Genomic DNA, 19,462 nt, shown 5'->3' on the forward strand with positions numbered 1-19,462 from the left:
TCCTATTATTACACTCTGCACAAAATAACTTGCCTGATACTATTATGTATAGCAGTATGAGGCATACATAATAGGACATGAAGTTTTGATTTCTTCTTTACTTTTTCAAAAGTATAGCTTACCATCATATCGATTTCTACTCGTACAAATCAAAAGCATATGCATTAAATATGTACGTTTGTAAAGTTGAGTTACTGTCAACTACACACAAGTTCATAAAATTTCCAGTAAAACACTGCGGAAATATGTATCAAATAAAGAAGTTTCAGAAAATTTTACTCGACGCACATTGTGTCTAGATCTATTTCTTTAATATCCGCTACTGAAAAGTACTAATCACTACTTAAAGACTGCAATAAGTTTTAAGAGCCGAAAACTGAGTTCTGGTCGTGAAAACACATTTCATAGTCATAAGGATTTTAATAAATGAATCAAATTGCTTAGCATAATAAAAAAATTACGTTGAACTTTGTTTAGTGATTGAATTTGTTTAGTGATGGTTGGCTTCAAAGGTACAGCTATGAAAATCTTAAGTTTGTTGTTTTGATGTATAATATCCCATTTCACCACTGGGTCAGTGGACTTACCTACAGCTTAACGTGAGATCAGAACCACATGAGCTTTTGGAATCGAACCAGTGTCTCCCCACCAATGGCGGGAACGAGTTATGAGAATCATGTAGAACTATACACAAAGCCATTTAAAGTAACATCTGGAAAAGCAGTACGTGTTGTTGCGTCGCCTTAACTTTCGATATAGAAATGTACAAATGAGATTATTATCCAGCATATTCACTCATTCCATGGCTCAAACAACCTTCTATGTTCACAGAAAAAATGTCACATTATATCAATTCAGTTAGGATTATTAATCTTCTCCTCGATCTACCCAGTCATTTTCCCTACTAGCTTTCCATCCAACATTTTATGGAATCATCTCATGTAATGACGTATGCAAAAATAAGATTTTCTGGATTTTAACTCTCCCTTCAAAATAATAATAATAATAATAATAATAATAATAATAATAATAATAATAATAATAATAATAATAATAATAACAAAAAACTATGTTACGTACGATACATTTACAAAAACACTGAAACGATATCAACTTGGGAGCTTGGATCCCCCTTGATAAAATTATGTGTACACCACTGGTCGCCATGTATTCCATGCAAGCTACGTATTCCGCCATCATAGGCACCCCGACCTTACGAAACATTGATGTATTCATGTTGGGTAATTTTCCTGCTTCTTCCGTTAGGTAGTTATTTTTGTTCCGAATATCTGACTCAAGATTTCGCACTCGAACACCCTTAGCTTTTCATTACCAATACGAGTTTATCCCCAACTTCCTTATTCATACATAACAAAAAAAGATAAATAAATAAATAAATAAATAACGCTTTATTAACTTTATGCAAGTAATGTTAAATTTAATGTTTTATTCGTTAAACAGGATTGCTGCGCATCTCAAGATACGAAATTCTTTGACTTTTCCAGGTTCAATGCGTAAAATTTCCAAGTAGAATATTGAGATAACTGTCCTTTACAATTCTGCAGCAGTCTAATTATACAGGAAGGCATAATTTTACAACAAGTGCCTAAAATGATATTTTGAGTGAAATACAATTAAATCCTATAAAAGTTTATCCAGTAGGTGCGCCGTTCACAACGAACGTAAACTCAAAGTAGGAGAGTGCGAATTATCTTTGTACATAACAGTTCTCCGAACATTCATTTCACAGCTTTCGTCAGTTAGGTAAAGATTAAAATTGACGAAAACTGTTAGGGAATGAGGGTCCCTGAGTGCCAGTTGCATTTTGCGCTTCCTTCCTTATTTGCCATCTCCGAATTTGCGAATCACCACGCAACACCAACACGCCAAAAGCAATTATATTTGCCATGCCTGTTACTGGAAACTAAAACGTAACTTTTGCGTTGCGTCTCCTCAACCGATAGGGAATTACGCCCTGGATTTGGAATAGCATAATTAATTATGAATTTCCTTGTCTTTTTTAAGTGATAAGAATGAAGAGTCTTCTGCTAACTGATAAGGCAATAAAATTAACAAACAAACAATAAATAAATAAATAAATAGTGTCAATAAAAAATAATAAACTGATAAGCATTAAAATTGCAACACCCGGAAGAAGTTATCGGAAGAACATGAAATTTGCATACGGTGTAGGGGATGATTGTAGAAGGAAATGACAAAGTGCTCAAGGCCGTCATGCGTCAGATATCTCGAGTAGGCCAGAGAGGCGCAGAAGAGCGGGGAATGTACGTGGTCGTGAGTGTAGTGTATCAAAAGTAAACCCCAATGCCTCATCGTCGAATACGGCAGCATACTTCCAGCAAATTTTGCAATTCGATCAGGGCCGAATTGTTGCATACCGTGATTGTGGTTTATCGTACCGAGAGATCGGTGCCAGAGTAGGACGGAATGCACCTAACGTGGTATGTATGTGGAAAAGTGGGTACAGGAAGGTACAGTAGAGCGACGTAGATGTTCCCAATGTCTGCGTCATACGACAGACCACAAGGACAGACACCTGGTACACATGGCCCTAACAGACCGTACGGTCACATCAAGACGGATGGTGCAGGAACTAGGGGCGATTTTACGACGTTCAGTGTCCCCATGAACCGTGGTTCGTCGTTTGGCAAAACTGGGACTTTCTCTCGCCGCCTATTGCTGCGGATTCCTCTGCGGGTCCAACACAGGCGTGCGTGCCAGACATGGTGCGAACGTCATCATGCATGGACTGAGAAATGAAATGTCGTACTAATCTCCAATTTATCCCGCTTATGTCTATAGCATCATGATGGGTGTGTGCATGTCTGGTGGCACCATGGCACTAGGCTTCATTGCACCTGCATCATGCATCGTCATACAGGCCTTTCACTGGGCATCATGGTATGGGGCACCGTCATCGTAGGTGTTCGTTCGCGTCTCGTACGCATTCCACGGACAATGAACAGCCAACGGTACATCAGAGAGGTGCTCACCCCTGTTGTTGTCTATTAATCAATGGACTGTATAACTCACTTTCAAACAGGATAACGCGCGACCCCATGTTGCAAGGAATGTCCTCGTATTTCTGGAAGCTAACCGCGTGTTCTTCTTCCGTGCCCACAGGTTCGTCCGATCTCTCGCCAACTGAGCATGTCTGGTCTATGATGGGTCACCGGCTAGCTTAAAACAGGTTTCCTCTACCTAATATTGAGGAGTTTTAGCGCCGAGTGGATGCCGTTTTGGACGCCATACCTCAAGCAGACATCGATGGGCTCATTCTCTCCATGCCTCGTCCGTGGAGGCTCTACACGCTACTACCTCCTGGAGGTTCTGCTACCCTGTTACTCATGTCACATGTCACATCACTGTAATATTTTTTTTTTCTCTTATTTCCTCTCTGTTTGTCAAGTTTCGCATTTCTACCTCATCTCCTTCTAGGTGTTATAATTTTGATGGTGAACAGTTTAATTGACACCCACACCAAGCCGCGTAGGCTAAAAAAAAAAAAAAAAAAAAAAAAAATGAAATTTGGAAAGTGCATAGGATTTGTGAACTAGGATACCACTAAGGAAAAACTTTCGGAAATTAGATGGGGAAGAACGGATACTTGGTATTTGAACTAAAATTCAGTATGTTTGCAGGTTTATTAAGTGCGGGACTCTAGGACAGTTGGGTGGGGATAAAACTCATAATAAAATGTTCATATTTGGGGGTTCCGGAAGGTAAGACATGAAACTTGGTATTTGAACTGGAATTCGGTATGGTTACGGGTTTTTGAGGCACGAAGCCGTAGGCCGAGCTCACACGGGATCTGGTGGCGAAGCCCCCAGCTAGCCGAATGCTAATATAATATACAAAAGCAAACATATGTATCATATTTAAAATAATAATAATAATAAAAAAAAAGATTCCCTGACTTTTCCAGGAAATTTGAAATTCTCTGACTTTTCCAGGATTTTCAGGTGCGCAACTATTCTGTTAAAGTTTAGCGTCCGTTTTCAGTACCGAGGCTATATAAGACACTGACCTACATTTTGAGGTGGAATCGGAACCACCCTACAATGCGTTATAATTTGTTAATGCTCCTCCACCGGAACTCGAACCCGGGAGTACGTACGCCTTAAGCGATAGAAATTCTGAATACACTGTTTGCATGCATTTCCCTCCATTACTCTACTTCTTAGTCATATTGTCAGATTACTAGGAAAATATTTATGATAGATGAACAAACTCTTCCTTCCTACAAAAACTGCCTATACTATATTAAAGGGTTGCTAGTGAAACATTGATTCGTAAAATGTGAAGAAACTCGTTCGAGCCGTTTTCGAGAAAACTTCACTTTAAAAAAAAAAAAATAAATAACCCTTCAGTAAACCACATTTATTTTGGAGGCTAGGAAAAAAAAATCGAAAAACACTTTCGAGAATCGAAAAAAAAAAAAAAATAATAAGTAAGCTTAAAGTTTAGTCTCCATACGTTGAACGGTATAGCCTCTATACGAGTGAACATCTTTATATGGGTCAAACGGACGTACAGTATTTCGGCAGGTGAAGGCGATGAAACGTAATTTCTTTGAAATCTCAATTTTCTAACGATCAAAATACCTTCTTCTTTCCTATCATTGCTGGAAACTAAAACAAGGGAATTACTAAAGACCTACTTCTTATTTGTCCAACCCTACACACCATACACAAAGGAAACATAAAATACTTGAGTTACATTAAAAAGAATATCAAGAAACTAATTTTTTTCTTGCGTATCTGATGGAGTATTTGACGTATAGTACGATCATCTATGTTACAAAAGTCCTTTAATTGTAAAATCTATTGTAAGAAACAGAGCCGGATTAACCCAACTGGAGGCCCGGGGCTAGAAAATATGTGGCCCCTGCTGACTTTGCCTAATACGTCTCTATGAAAGTACAGTAGGAAAGTTAAAGGAATACAAGTAGCTTTACGACATCAATCATGCCCTCCTAAGCCCCTCCCTTAATCCGGCCCTGGTAAGAAAGCATACTGGGAAATTGATTTTTTTTTTTTAACAGAAAAGAAGGTTTTCAAGATTTTGAAAAACAAATATCACCTTTTGTTTTATTTATTTATCTACTTTTTAAAGTCCATTTAATAAAGTTTTGTCTTTCTTTACTCCTGACTCTGAGGTAATATCCCAGGGCCTGGGGTCCTTTGAGAGAAACGAAAGAAATCTTAAGTTCCAGGGATTTGAATCCTGCGTGTAATAGGGGTACTATTCTGTATTATACAGAATTACGCACCTCTCTGTTATTCTAAATGATGGTATACTTGTTTGCTTCTAGAAATCAAAATATATAAGTGAGTGCCAATGGTGAAGTATGTCACACGAAATGTGGATGGAGCATAACGAATCAACTTTGTGCGACAAAGGAATTTTTGATTTCGTGTGTACAATAGAATATAAATGTACAATAGTATATTAAGTATGCAATAGAATATTAAGTAGGAACAGCTTTACATGTAAGTGCAAAATTTAATTGAACTCATTTTGCCAAATAAAACTCACTGAGCTAGGCCTTAAACCACAGTGTCAGAAGTTTTACAGAACGCCTTTCTCGGTCCGTCTGCTGACAGGTAAGATATATCAAATAGTTTTTTTAGCAATCAATTCAAATAAGCCACTTCCGTATTTCAACTTTTTTTATTGAATAGCGAGAAGCGATAAGACAGCGTATCATAACTATTTGAAACACTACCACACCCAAACTTGTACAGGGTGGTCTGGAAGTGGGAGTACCCTCCCTTTAATTTCAACAGCATAGTGTTAGTTATAGTATGATCACCATCCATGTCGTAACACAGCTGAATTCTGCACCAAGTTCTCGCAGATGTTTCGTGGAGATACTCCGGAGTCACGACGGTGAAGGCGTGTTCCACAGCTGCTCGTAATTCTTGCGTTGTGTGATATCGAGTTTTTCTTACTTGTTGTTTTATGAAACCTCAGACAGCATTGTCTGGTGTCGTCAGATCGGGACTTCTTGAAGGTTAGGCAAAGGGAGCTAGTGAAGATGCACAACCTCTTCCAATCCTGCGGCCAGGAAACATCTGATTCAGGTAATTGCGCACGTCAATCGCGAAGTGCGCTGGTGCTCCATCCTGCTGTGTCTTTGATACCATTTTCTTCTAGTTGAGACACCAACCACTCATTAAGCATCTCAAGGTAAGAATGTCCATTAACATTATCTTCGAAGAATTAATTCCCAAAAATGTGTGTTGCACTCATTCCAGCTCACACCATCACGCCTTGTGGGTTTCTCTCCATCTCCTTGTAAAATCGGGGGTTCCGTTTCACCACATTACAACGTCCCACAATTCGCTTTAACACTTTCCATGGTGTCACCTGTGTAACGCCTTTTGTGAAGCCAAACCGCAACAACTAATCTTTGTTCAATGCTATATGGACTTTGGTCACATATATTCGATTACTACAACTTTACTGCAAATAACTGTTACCAAGCAGAAAACAGCAGAAAACAAATGAACATGGATAGCAATATTGCCAGACAATGTCAAGCAACATTACCAAACAAATGTGGATAAAGCCTAAAACCGTCAGAAAATATCAATTAGGAGCACGCCCACTTCCGGACCAGGCTGTACAAATTTATTGATACTTTCTGTTTCAATACTAATTTCCAGAGCAAACAAGGTAAAAGATATCGACACGCAATTTTTTCCAGTCTATTTACTGTACCAAGAATTGGTTCAATCTACTAAAGTAACTCTCCATTCAAACCGGAAGTAGCTTAAATTAAGTTTCCGGTTTCAACATTTATTGCCATAGAACAGAAATGGTAATAGATAGCGACAAACGATTTTCTGCAACCTAATCATCATTAAATCAAACGTATGTCATCGCATCCCACAACATTCTACCGAAACAGAATTTTTTAAAAATTTACTAGTTCTTCCTATTTCAAATCTGATTTCCATAGAGCAAAAATTGTGAGGAGTATCGACAAGCGGTTTCTGGCAATCAATTTAATGTCCCTAGAGTAGGTTATATCTCCTCCCTTAACCCTCTATTCAAACCTGAAGTGATTCTAATTAACGATTTCCAGTTTCAGTATTTATCGCCATAGAACACAAGCAGTAAAAAATAGTGAGTAGGATTAACAGTTTCTGATATGGATTCACCGTCAAAAAAAAAAAAAAAAAAAAAAAAAAAAAAAAAAGTAGTTATAGATGTACTACTTCATCATGTTGAGCATTAAATTCGCTTAGTTTGGAAGTCTGCCATAGTTTCATACTGTGAAACGAAACTCACTTGTTATGATTGTTCATAACCCTCGTTACAGCGCTTTACTGTTGTGATGCATATGATTCTGGCTATCTTTACAGATACAGATTGTAATAAATTAATAGGGTAACCAGGGCAAGAGTGAACGCTGGGGCAAGAGTGAAAATGCTATTGACGAAGAAGTGGCAACGTCGGTAAACAAACGAATGTTGAAAATTAGTTTGGCATGACACATGTAGGAACGGAAAAGGAGGGGAGCCGTGTGCGTGCAGTGTGAAGAGTAGCAGAGTAGAAAGTGTTGCAAAAGGAAAGAAGTAAAAGATTCGTAGGTAAGTGTCACAGTTTATAACGTAGTTTCAGCTGAAGGTGCAATATTGGAAATATTTCCTTGGAAAGCTGTACAAGTTCGTATTTCTTATCAGTGGTACGCAAAAGAAAAAAGTGCTCTGGCGGGAGATGACAGGCAATTATTGGAAGATACCTGAAGCGGGGCAAGAGTGTACTGGGCAAGTGTGAACGTTCACACTTGCCGCTTGTTTAAAATTGGGTAAAGAAAAATGTAGGAACGAATACGTAACATTGAGTAAAAAACATTTGCAGAGGTAAGACAGAAGTTGGCGACTATAGACTACTAACAAAACGTTTGCGTTATCGTTTAGAATTCTGTAGCCCGAGTTGATGAGCATATGTCATGTTGCACGGGAAGACAAAAGAAGGTAGAAATTCGCATCAAAGTCATCCACACTCATGGGTACGCCAGGCCAATTCAGTGTAAAATTGTTTTCAGATACACCAAACGGTGAAATGAGGATTTCCTGTAGCATACGCGGGTGGTTTCACGAATAATGTTCCAATCTTAATCAAAGGAAGTCTATGTACGTGTGTGACCACTGTGTGCACCGGAAGTAACATTTTTGTGCTTCGTGATTAATGTTGAACTGATTTATCCTATTTTCATATTTTGCAATTATAGCATGTATGATCTACAGTACTGTAACATTTGTTGGCAGTTCCATTTGACACTAATCTGTTTGGTATTTTATAACTTTCTTAGTTCCATATAATCAGTATATATATATATATATATATATATCTGTGATTCAATGTATTTTTTTGGTGTTTACGTCTACGTTTCTATGTTTTGATTCGACTGTACATCGTTGCCCCAACCGTTGTTTACTCTGTTTACTGCTTGATTTGCGGCAATTAAACTGTATATGTTAGAGATAACAGGCTTTCACATAGGGAATATATTGCGTTTTTCTCTGTCACCATTCCATCGCAATTCTTTGATTTACAAAAAGTGTTCACTCTTGCCCTGGTTACCCATACGTGCACCAAGATTGTACTCGAAGCGGGGCAATATGCCACGATATAACGTATTTGGTGAACAAATTGTGGGTTGAACACAGTATTGGATTTACATTCCCATTTAATGATAGTCAAATCTTCACTCGTGAGGTGAGACAAAGAGAACAGAAAACAGTATTTTGAATTTACCTTTTAGCAAGAAAAATAATGTGCATTGAGAACTGGTTCCTGCTATTTTTTTATTTTTTATTATTTTTTTTTTAAATCTTCCTTTCTTGCGATGTTTACAGCAACAAAATGCCAGAACGTGGAAATGGAAATGCAAAAATTAACTTCAATTATATAACATCGCAGCATACGAGACACTAAACGTCATTCAAGTTTTGGAATAATGTTCATTGCCTCATTTGATTTTTTTTTTTTTTTTTTTGGTGTGTGTGTGTTTTCCCAGAACTCAAAATAAAATTGAAAGAAAGATATTTTCACACCACTGAGGAGGTCTTGAAAAATTCTCACTTGTCAGGTAGGTTCAACTGTATTTTCAAAAATGACTGCCAGAGGGTATTTCACTAGTGGTAGCATCGTTGAGATAAATATGTGTGTGCAGGGGATAACTTCAAGGGTGGTAGCGGCAGGGTTGGCTGATCTTGGTTTAAACCAGCTGGAAAAAAAAAATGCTTTAAATGAGTGTGACTTTTTCACATATCAACCATCTGCATTGGTTTTACCTCCTTTTCACGTTTTAATCAAGGTGCCTCATGTTCAATTCCCGTGTCGAATCACAACCCTTCTTTCAAGTGTAAACCAAGTAGCGGTTCGGATGTCACTTTAAGCAAAAATCGTCTTGATAACCTCGGTATTACATAAGGATGTTAAGCCACAAGACACGAATCGAAATCAAATAGTATGCCTGAATGCCTCTTCTTTTATAAAGAAGACAAGGTTGCTTAACAACATTGGCTTGGATTGTACTTTGTTTTAATTTTATTGAATGATGTTTACATACTAAATTTGTAATTAGTACCTCAGTTTTAGCGTACTGATTATGATACGTTGACCTTAAAATTTTACATGCAAAGTAAACACATTTGAAGTAATAACAGGATTTTCCCAATGGCTAAAGCGGGAGTTTCCCGATTTATATATAAATCGCTGTAATGGTTTCACTTGTGCATATCTTTTTGTCTTTCTGAAATGACTCTTGAAAATTATATTATAACAAGCCGTGTTTTTATCAGGAGTACTTCGTGAGTGAATCGGCAGACTCATCGCACTTGGGGCCAATTAGTCCAGATTTCGAGTCCAAATGGAGGACAATTTCTTTTGGATGTAAGCCAAGAAGCGGTTTAGATTCCGCTTTAAGCTTATGTGGCCCCTTCCAGCATAACACCGTTGTTGCATAATAACACCAAGGCGAAACAAACTTGTTTCTGTCCATATATATTATAAATACATAGAGCAAATTACTTTAAACATTTTTTAAACCAATAAACTTTTAAAAAATATGTTTTTTGCCAACCCTGGGTAGTGGTCACTAATATCTGAGGTAACTCTTTTTCTCATGGCATCAGGTTAGAAAATCGTAGATGGCCTCGTAGTTACATGTAAAAGTCCTCTCTGTAATCTACCTGTGGTACTGGAGCTCAGTGTTGGGAAGTAACGTAACGCAAGTAACGCGTTACTGGTAACGCGTTACTTTTTAAGTAACGTTTCCTAGTAACGCGTTACATTTTTTCCAAAGTAACTGTAATGGTAACGCTTTACAAATTTTTAAGTAACGTACCTAGTTTGCGTTACTTTTTTCGCGTTACATTTCGGATGAGTAACTACAATATATGTATATATATATATATATTTTTTTTTTTTTTCGGAAACAAATGTTTCTTTCCTGTAAGTGAATTTCTCAGAATGAAACAATCGAGCATGAACTACGGATGTCAGTGACCGACAGTCACAGACACACAGAGAAACAGATAAGTTCGTAGTGCCACTTGTTTTTTGAAGATGAGGACAGCCTTAGAAAAATCACGTGCACTGATTGCAAGCACCTGGAAGATTTTGTCGTAGATTTTGACAGCTCCAAATCAATACATTCAGTGAGTGAACTAGGAGTGCAATGATACCGGTACTCTATTTTACTTTGATTGGTGTTGTTTTTATAAAGATGGAGAACGAAAATATTTTACCGATCGAACATTTGAAAGAATACTTTTTTTCTTAAGAGCTGATGATGATGGTGGACAGAATGTAAAAGTAAAATGTCTGAAGTGCCCCGACGGAAAATATTTATCAACAACTAGGGTGCCATAATTAACGATATACAGTAAGGGGGTAATATGAATAAACTGTGTTCAGATGAGCAGGCCTATTTTATTACTATAATATAGGTTGCTGATGGTATGTAATATTGGAGTTCTTTCAGATAGTTTGCTTAGCCTGGAATCTCGTTGATTATAGAGTAGTGTAATGTTTCTCTATATTCTTTATTTTTAATTTTACACAACAACATCGTTATTATTATATAACTAGTTTAGCAGAATAATAATTAGCAACCATTTTTTCTAACGCATAGGAATGAGCACGAGTCAAGCTAAAACTCTACTCAACTCGAATTCAAGTCGAGCTTCGAGTCAAGTCAAGGGTAATATCCTCGAATCTAGTTCCGAGCCGATTCAGTTTTTCGCGTCGAGTTTCGAGTCCAGTCGAGTTTGATAAATGGTTCGTTCGTTTTAAGTAATTTTGAAATCATGGCTTGATTACACTGGAAAAGGGAAGCCATGAGAAATGTAAGCTAAACAGTAATATGGAATACTTTTAGTGTTGCTCAAGAGAGGGGATACTGCTCGCATCTCGTCTCGTCTCTATAGCGAGACTTAAGCTCAGCTCGGCTCGGCGAAACGGTTGGGTGAGCTGTTGTCTCGGCTCATTTCTCGGTTCGGGTCGATAGTGAATGAGCTGTGAGCCGATTCTGTGTGTCGTTGACAATTCTAAACCCGAGCTGAGCAGTTTTGAAGATATTTGGCCAGTACCCTATAACTTTTAACAGTGTTTGGCTCGAGCCCGAATACTCAACCTAGACCCTCAACCCAAATTCAAGAGCTCGTGAACAATGTCTTGACTCCTAGACTTCACGACTGCCGAGGTTGGCAATCAACTATTTTTTTAGTATTCAAATGCAAACCGCCTATCTTTCTTTTTATATACAGTGTTGTTATAATTAATAATAATAATAATCTAAGTTGTTGAAGTAATAGTGTCATTGATAATAATTATACTTTCTATGTAATATACTTGAAGAATGTACTCGAAACTACACACCGGATTTGGCTCGAAACTCGACCCCAATTCGAGTCGAGTTGGAGGAAATTTTTCAAGTCGAGTTCTCGGGTCGAGCTCAAAGATGTCTGTTTCTAGTTGAATTGAGTGTCAAAGAAAACTCGCTCGAACTCTCTCGTGTCCACCCCTACGACTAACGCAGTATGGCATTTTATTAATGTTACATTATATGAAAATGTTCATATATCAAGTAAAAATTTGTCCTTGCATTTACATAAAGCGATTCAAAACGTGCATCATTATTATTATTATTATTATTATTATTATTATTATTATTATTATTATTATTATTATTATTATTATTATTATTATTAATAATAATAATAATAATAATAATATTAATAATAATAATAATAAATAAATAAATAAATAAATAAATAAATAAATAATAATAGCGGTAGTAATAGTAGTACGGAAAAGTGGAGTCATAATTTTTTTTTCATATTTTTAAAGTTTCGGACTAAAAGTAACGCGTTAGTAACGCGTTACTCTCGAAGTAAAGTAACGGTTACTTTTTGGGGGCAAGTAACGCGTTACTAACGCGTTACATTTTAAGAGAAAGTAAAGTAACTTGTAACGCATTACATTTTTACAAGTAACTTACCCAACACTGCTAGAGCTTTTGGCATACTACTTACATATGATGTCAACCACGCTATAAAAGTGTTGAAAAATATCTTTAAGCAAGTTGAAAGTAACAATTACTTGTTATATATATATATATATATATATATATATATATATATTAGGAATGGCCAAAATTTTCCGGAATCGGAAAATTTACTTTCCGGAATTCGGAAAAATTCCGGATTTCGGAAAAATTCCGGATTTCGGAAAAATTCCGGAATTCAGAAAAATTCCGGAATTCGGAAAAATTCCGGAATTCGGAAAAATTCCGGAATTCAGAAAAATTCCGGATTTCGGAAAAATTCCGCAATTCAGAAAAATTCCGGAATTCAGAAAAATTCCGGAATTCGGAAAAATTCCGCAATTCGGAAAAAATCCGGAATTCAGAAAAATTCCGGATTTCGGAAAAATTCCGGAATTCAGAAAAAATCCGGATTTTGGAAAAATTCCGGATTTCGGAAAAAATCCGGATTTCGGAAAAAATTCCGGATTTCGGAAAAATTCCGACATTCGGAAAAAATCCGGAATTTAGAAAAAAATCGGAATTTTTCCGAGATCCGGAATTTTTCCGATTTTACTTTCCGGATTCCGGAAAGTAAAAATTCTGGAATTATCCATCCTTAGCTAATAGCTGTTAAAAGAGAAACACAATAATGAATAGGCTATATATGCTGTATTAATTTCTTGTAGTTGGATATGTCTTTATCATTTACGTAGACAATTGCTACTGCAGTTATTTACTACTTTATGAGAAAGGTCTTATTTTCACACACAAAAAAGTCGCCGGTATGTCTCAAACATTATCGCGTTCCCACCTGCAGCTGCTCCAAAGCACTGCAAACTACTTTTTAACCAGGCGAAAGGCAATGAAGGAAAATAAATCTCAACAAATATTCTAATAACATTCGCTTATTGTCAACATACCTACAGTGAGCGCAGAAAGTGTTCGTACACCGTGCATACTTTATATTGAAAACAGCTAGCATGAGAACGGGAGGTGGAATATATATATATAACCAGAATTAAGACTACACATTCATACATTTTATTTCTATATACAAGAGAAAGGCCAAACAAACACAATCACTGTTTTGTTCAGAAGAAAAGAGAGAATTCCTTTTTTGTAAACGCAAAAAGTCACCGTACACTTATGCTTGAATTAATGCTTATAAAGTATATTACGTTATTTAATATTTTGTGGGATTACCCTGTGCGTTAATGATTGTCTGTAGTCTTCGTGGCATTGACTTCACTTGTAGTAGTTCGTAGTTCTGTAGCTTCGGGACTGATTATGTCCCATTCTTCTTGAATAGCTTTTCTTAGGCCTTCTTTAGTAGACAAGCTGTGCCTTCTGATTCTTGTCTCCAGAACAGATCATAGATGTTCTATGGGGTTCATGTCTGGGGATTGGGGAGGTGTGCGAAGCTGTTTCAAGGTATTATAGAGTCAGGGGCGGATCCAGAGGGGGGCGATAATTGCGATGTATAATGTTTCTATCACTGTGCGAAACCACAAAAAAAATAATAATAATAAAAATAATAATAAAAAAAAGAACTGGAAGACCAAGAGTGTTGAGTGAACAAGTTAAACGTTACATTATTAGGGAAAGAAAAAAGGTTCCAAAAAGTAGTGCTGTGCAATTGGCAACGGATCTGGAAACACGCGGTGTTAAAGTATCAGCCAGTACAGTGCGGAATATTTGCAGGGTATCATGGTCGGATAGCCAGGAAAATGTTCTGGGTGAACAAGACAAATCGTATAAAGAGACTAAAGTTTGAAAAAGAGTATAAAGATAAGGGATCAGGCTTCTTTCTGGAATAGGGTCATATTTTCGGACGAAAGTAAATTTAATTTTATCGAGTCCAATGGGAGGCGTATGGTATGGCGCAAGGTGAATACAGAGATGAATCCTCAAAATCTCGTCCCTAAAGTAAGACACGGAGGAGGGTCCGTGCTCGTCTGGGGTTGTATGAGTGCCTCAGGAGTGGGTCGTCTCCACCTTATCGATGGAGTGATGATCCACAAAGTGTATATTAACATATTAAAGGAATATCTCCATACTAGTGCGCAGAAGATGGTTCTTGAAAACAATTTATTGTTCAGCAAGACAACGACTCCAAACATACAGCGGAAAATACTCGATTGTGGCAACTCTATACAGGGGCGGATCCAGGACGGACTTTGGGGAAGGGGCGGTCGGCAGTAATACTGCTACTTTTAAGAGCTCCAAACTTGTTATGGATGGGTTTATTTATATATAAAATAAGAAAGTTTCCTCTTGTGGGGGGGGGGGGCGATGGCCCCGATCGCCCCCCTCTGAATCTGCCCCTGAGGTTTGCTATCTTTCTCAAAGACTTACCCTTCTTATGCACTTTAAAAATTACTTTTCTTGTCTCCTCATTTGTTTCTGTTCGGTTACTTCCCATTTCGACAGCCCACCGTGCAGTTTTTTCACTCCTATTCACAACAAAACTCATTCTGTTACTCGTCATGCTATACAGAGGTGTATACTCAGGTGAATACTAGTGAACCCCAGTTGTGGTATCTTTGTTTCGTATTCGTACGTCAGGTGTACGATCATTTTTTGCGTCTACTCTATACATTTTCTACGGAATTTATTTACTTTCTGACCATTAAACTTGTCTTTGTGGTTCTTTATTGATATATTCATAAAGCTTAGTTTTCATTATTCATATTGTGTGTGTTATTACACTTCTTAAATTTTCTGTTTCTTTTTCGCAGGCATTCTCGTTTCAATAGCATAGGTGTACGAACACTTTCTGCGCTCACTGTATGTACAGTAAATACAAATTTATAATTTTTGACTTTACGAAGTATACAATGTAATTGTTCAATAATTAACATAAGCAGGCATTCATTAATTTATATTAATATAATAGTTAACAAAACTAATAAGCGGGTGATTGATGACTCAGTGGTAGAGTTTTCATCTATGGTATTCTAACCCAGGACATGTGGGTTTTCAATGGCTAATTTTGTGTTCGAAAATTTTCCCGGTGGTACTCTTGGTTCCCTTTCTTATATTTGTTCCATCATCACTCATTAACGAATTTAGTTTATCAAAACTCTATAGCCATATATTCATTCTGTCCGTCAGTGAAACAAACAGTCTCAAGAACTATCTGATGGATTACCAATCAATTTTGGCCATGATGTACAGAGTCAATAGTTAAGAATCGAGTTCCCTGATGAATGTAATATTCAAACCGGAAGCGGTACAAATCAACCATTTCCGGTTTTAACGTTAATCATTATATAGTAAATATGGTAATAGATAGCGAGAAGCGGTTTCCAGTAATCGACATATATAACATTCATGTAGATAGAATGTTACCCAGTTTGTGCATCTGCTGAAAATAATGTGCTTAGGTATTTAGAGAGCATTTTCCGCTTTAGAAAATGTGTGCTTGGTAAAGAATGTAGAGAATTAGCTGAGTCAGGCACGTAGCTAGAATATGGTAATAGGAAGGGGGGGGGGGTCTGTCACGAAATACTGTGGTTATTTACCAGGGGCTCAATAATTCTAAACTATTTTATTGGCAACATATATTGGTTCGTTTAGCCAAGATTTCTAATGGGGGCATGATATGAAATACTGTGGTTACACACCAGAGGCTCGATCAATCTAAATATTTTACTGACAACATACCCATATTGATTGGTTAGGACAATAAAATGAGGATATATTAGTAAGTATATTAATAAGAAGCTATGAAGAAATCTCGAGTAAAAGAATATAAAAAAAGTATTGAAAAAGATATCGTCTTCCGAGGTCATTCGAACGGTGTCGAGAATTTTGCGTCTGGGAAATTTGCGCCCTACCTCAAGAACAGGGAAAATTGCGCCTGCGATGTACCTCCACCGGGAAGTTTGAGCCCTGCGAAATAAAAGAACCTACTGGAGCTTACGCATTTCCTCGGAGGGGCTGACATTACAGCATAAACAATCCTCCCCCCACAACCATGCCATTTGTGATTTATTTTCATTGTGGCTATATAAGGGGAGAATAAACTTCAATATAAGCCAAAAGAATACAACGGATCAACGCAATCACTGCTTCTTCCAGAGATGATTTTGGGGGAACACTGGCCTCCCCAGAGCTCTCAGAGTGCCCCCTCGGAGGAGACCAAAATAATACGTCTATAATATAATAATAAATAGAATAGTACCAGCAGTGACCCCCCTCCGGAATACTAAATGTGCCCCCTGGAACATTTTTCCTGAAAGAACGACTGAACGCAATTGTGTGTTTGAAGTGTAATTCCAGCAAGTAAACACACTGTACATAGTTTTCTTGATAATATTACTGAACTGATTTTACATTCACTTTACATTTTCTTTTCTATATTTTGTGTCCTGAAAAGCCAAACAACTCGCAGGAATTGTGAACAGAGATATCTGGGTAGAGCCAAACAGCCTTTTGTAGATTAAATTATACTCTTTGATGATATTAATAAATAATTATATATCAGGCATTTATACGTTTATTGTAAATTTTGTAGTATAATGAAAAATTGTATTTGTATGGATTGCCCTTTAGTGAACTAAAATTGTATTTTTTTTCATTTGTTCGGAATATTATAACGGATGGAGTAACTCACTGAGACGATGAGAGGCAAGCCTAGTTCAAGTGCGAATGGAAGTTACTTTACACAATACAATAATAAGTTGAATTGTAGGGCGCTAACATCCCAGTGCAAATATATAGCCGGCGCATTTTCCCCTCTTTTTGGGGTAGGGCGCAAAATTCTCGCTTTCAAGGAAAATATAATGTCCGTGAAGTTGACAAGCCACTTATGTCAGACTCCAATTTCGACTTTTAAACGTCGCTAGTGCTACGTTAGTGTTCGATAGTGACGCAAATCGTTAGTACTCCAACTGCATGCCAACACGCCCACTTCTAAGAATCATTTCAAAAATGAGGTTAACCGTTAGAGCAAGTAAGTGCTCATTGGTGCCATTAACATTAACGTTAAAGCCTCCATCGTACGGCCCTACACCACGTTTTTTGCTAGTCTCAATGCGTCCCTATATTCTCGCGAACATTCTGACGTGCCAAAGTTAGTTACTTTTTTTTGGGGGGGGACTATTGTTTATCTGTTATTGTTTATTGTTTATTGCTAGTCTGCAGAGTAGTCCTTACATTAATATGCCATTGTCCTTGATAATCATTGCGCATTTACAAGCAATTTGTTATTACTGTTAGAAGATATCAAAAAACAACAGATAAAATCTACTACTTAACGGTTCATATTTTTCTTTTACAGTACATAAACGATTAATAATAATAATAATAATAATAATAATAATAATAATAATAATAATAATAATAATAATAATAATAATAATAATAATAATAATAATAATAATAAGACTATTCCAGCATAAAAGTTATCAATTGCATCACACTGGCAACAAGCGACGCATATTTTAACTTCATAAAAAATCGTTTCTCACGATTTTCTGGAAAACTACGTATGATAACATCTTCATTATGTCAAGTTGTTTATCTCAGTGTGATATATGTCTTACCTCTGGACAATATCACAGTAAAACAAAAATTAAATATTAGGAGTACATCGTACTTTTGGACTACATCTCATTAACCATGGGAAGATTGAGTAGTGTATACTTTAGGATGGAAGTTTCAGCTTAACTTGCATCATACATTCTTAGGATTACAAAAAGGAAATTTGTTCGTGTGCATTTGAACAAAATTCTTAGGATCACAAAAAGGAAATTTGTTCGTGTGCATTTGAACAAAATTCTTAGGATCACAAAAAGAAAAAATATTTTTTCCGAAATCCGGAATTTTTCCGAATTCCGGATTTTTTCTGAATTCCGGATTTTTTCCGAAATCCGGAATTTTTCCGAAATCCGGAATTTTTCCGAATTCCGGAATTTTTCTGAAATCCGGAATTTTTCCGAAATCCGGAATTTTTCCGAAATCCGGAATTTTTCCGAATTCCGGAATTTTTCTGAATTCCGGATTTTTTCCGAATTCCGGAATTTTTCCGAAATCCGGAATTTTTTCCGAATTCCGGATTTTTTCTGAATTCCGGATTTTTTCCGAATTCCGGAATTTTTCCGAAATCCGGAATTTTTCCGAATTCCGGAATTTTTCTGAAATCCGGAATCTTTCCGAAATCCGGAATTTTACCGATTTTACTTTCCGGATTCCGGAAAGTAAAAATTCCGGAATTGGCCATCCCTAATATATATATATATATATATATATATATATATATATATATATATATACATATATATATATATATATATATATATATATATATATATATATATATATATATATATATATGCATAATTATAGGCACTATTACAAACTCCTTGAACTACACAGACACTCTGTCTTTCTTGTCGTATTAACCCACTTTGATCTCACTCATCTTCTTCGTTCTTTCAAGGAGGGGCGCGGTGGCTCAGTGGTAGAACGTTCACCTCCGGTGTTTGGGGTCCCTGGTTCGATCCCAGCTCGCGCCGTGTGGACTTTGTGGAGGACAAACACCGTGCTCGTAGGTTTTCTCGGGGTTCTTTTGTTCCCTCCCACTTTCTTTATTGCACCATTTCATTCATTTCTCATAATCACCGTCTCCTTTAGCCTAACCGGCATAACGTGGGACGTAAAACTTAAAGATTTTATTTCGTTCCTTCAAGTCTGTATATTCCTCGTTGACTAGTAATCTAAATTTCTCGTTACCATTTCACATTGTATATTTCCCGTACTGCTTTTATCGCAGTACTACTGACGGTATCGCACGATCGGTCCACATCTTATTAAGATTCCATCATCGACCTCACTCTAATCGTCAGTGTCATTTAGGACTTTAAATTTATTATGGTTGATAACCTC

The 19,462-nt window shown here is 36.9% G+C and overlaps 1 protein-coding gene across 5 annotated transcripts in view; it reads right to left on the reverse strand.

Moving 5' to 3' along the window:
• The window catches only part of LOC145687718 (prolyl 3-hydroxylase OGFOD1-like), a 134,568-nt gene that overhangs the window by 12,340 nt on the left and 102,766 nt on the right, over positions 1–19,462 (reverse strand). The window lies entirely within an intron of this gene.

This window comes from Thermobia domestica, chromosome 6 (assembly GCF_964235325.1).
Source record: "Thermobia domestica chromosome 6, izTheDome1.hap1.1, whole genome shotgun sequence".
NCBI lineage: Eukaryota > Metazoa > Arthropoda > Insecta > Zygentoma > Lepismatidae > Thermobia > Thermobia domestica.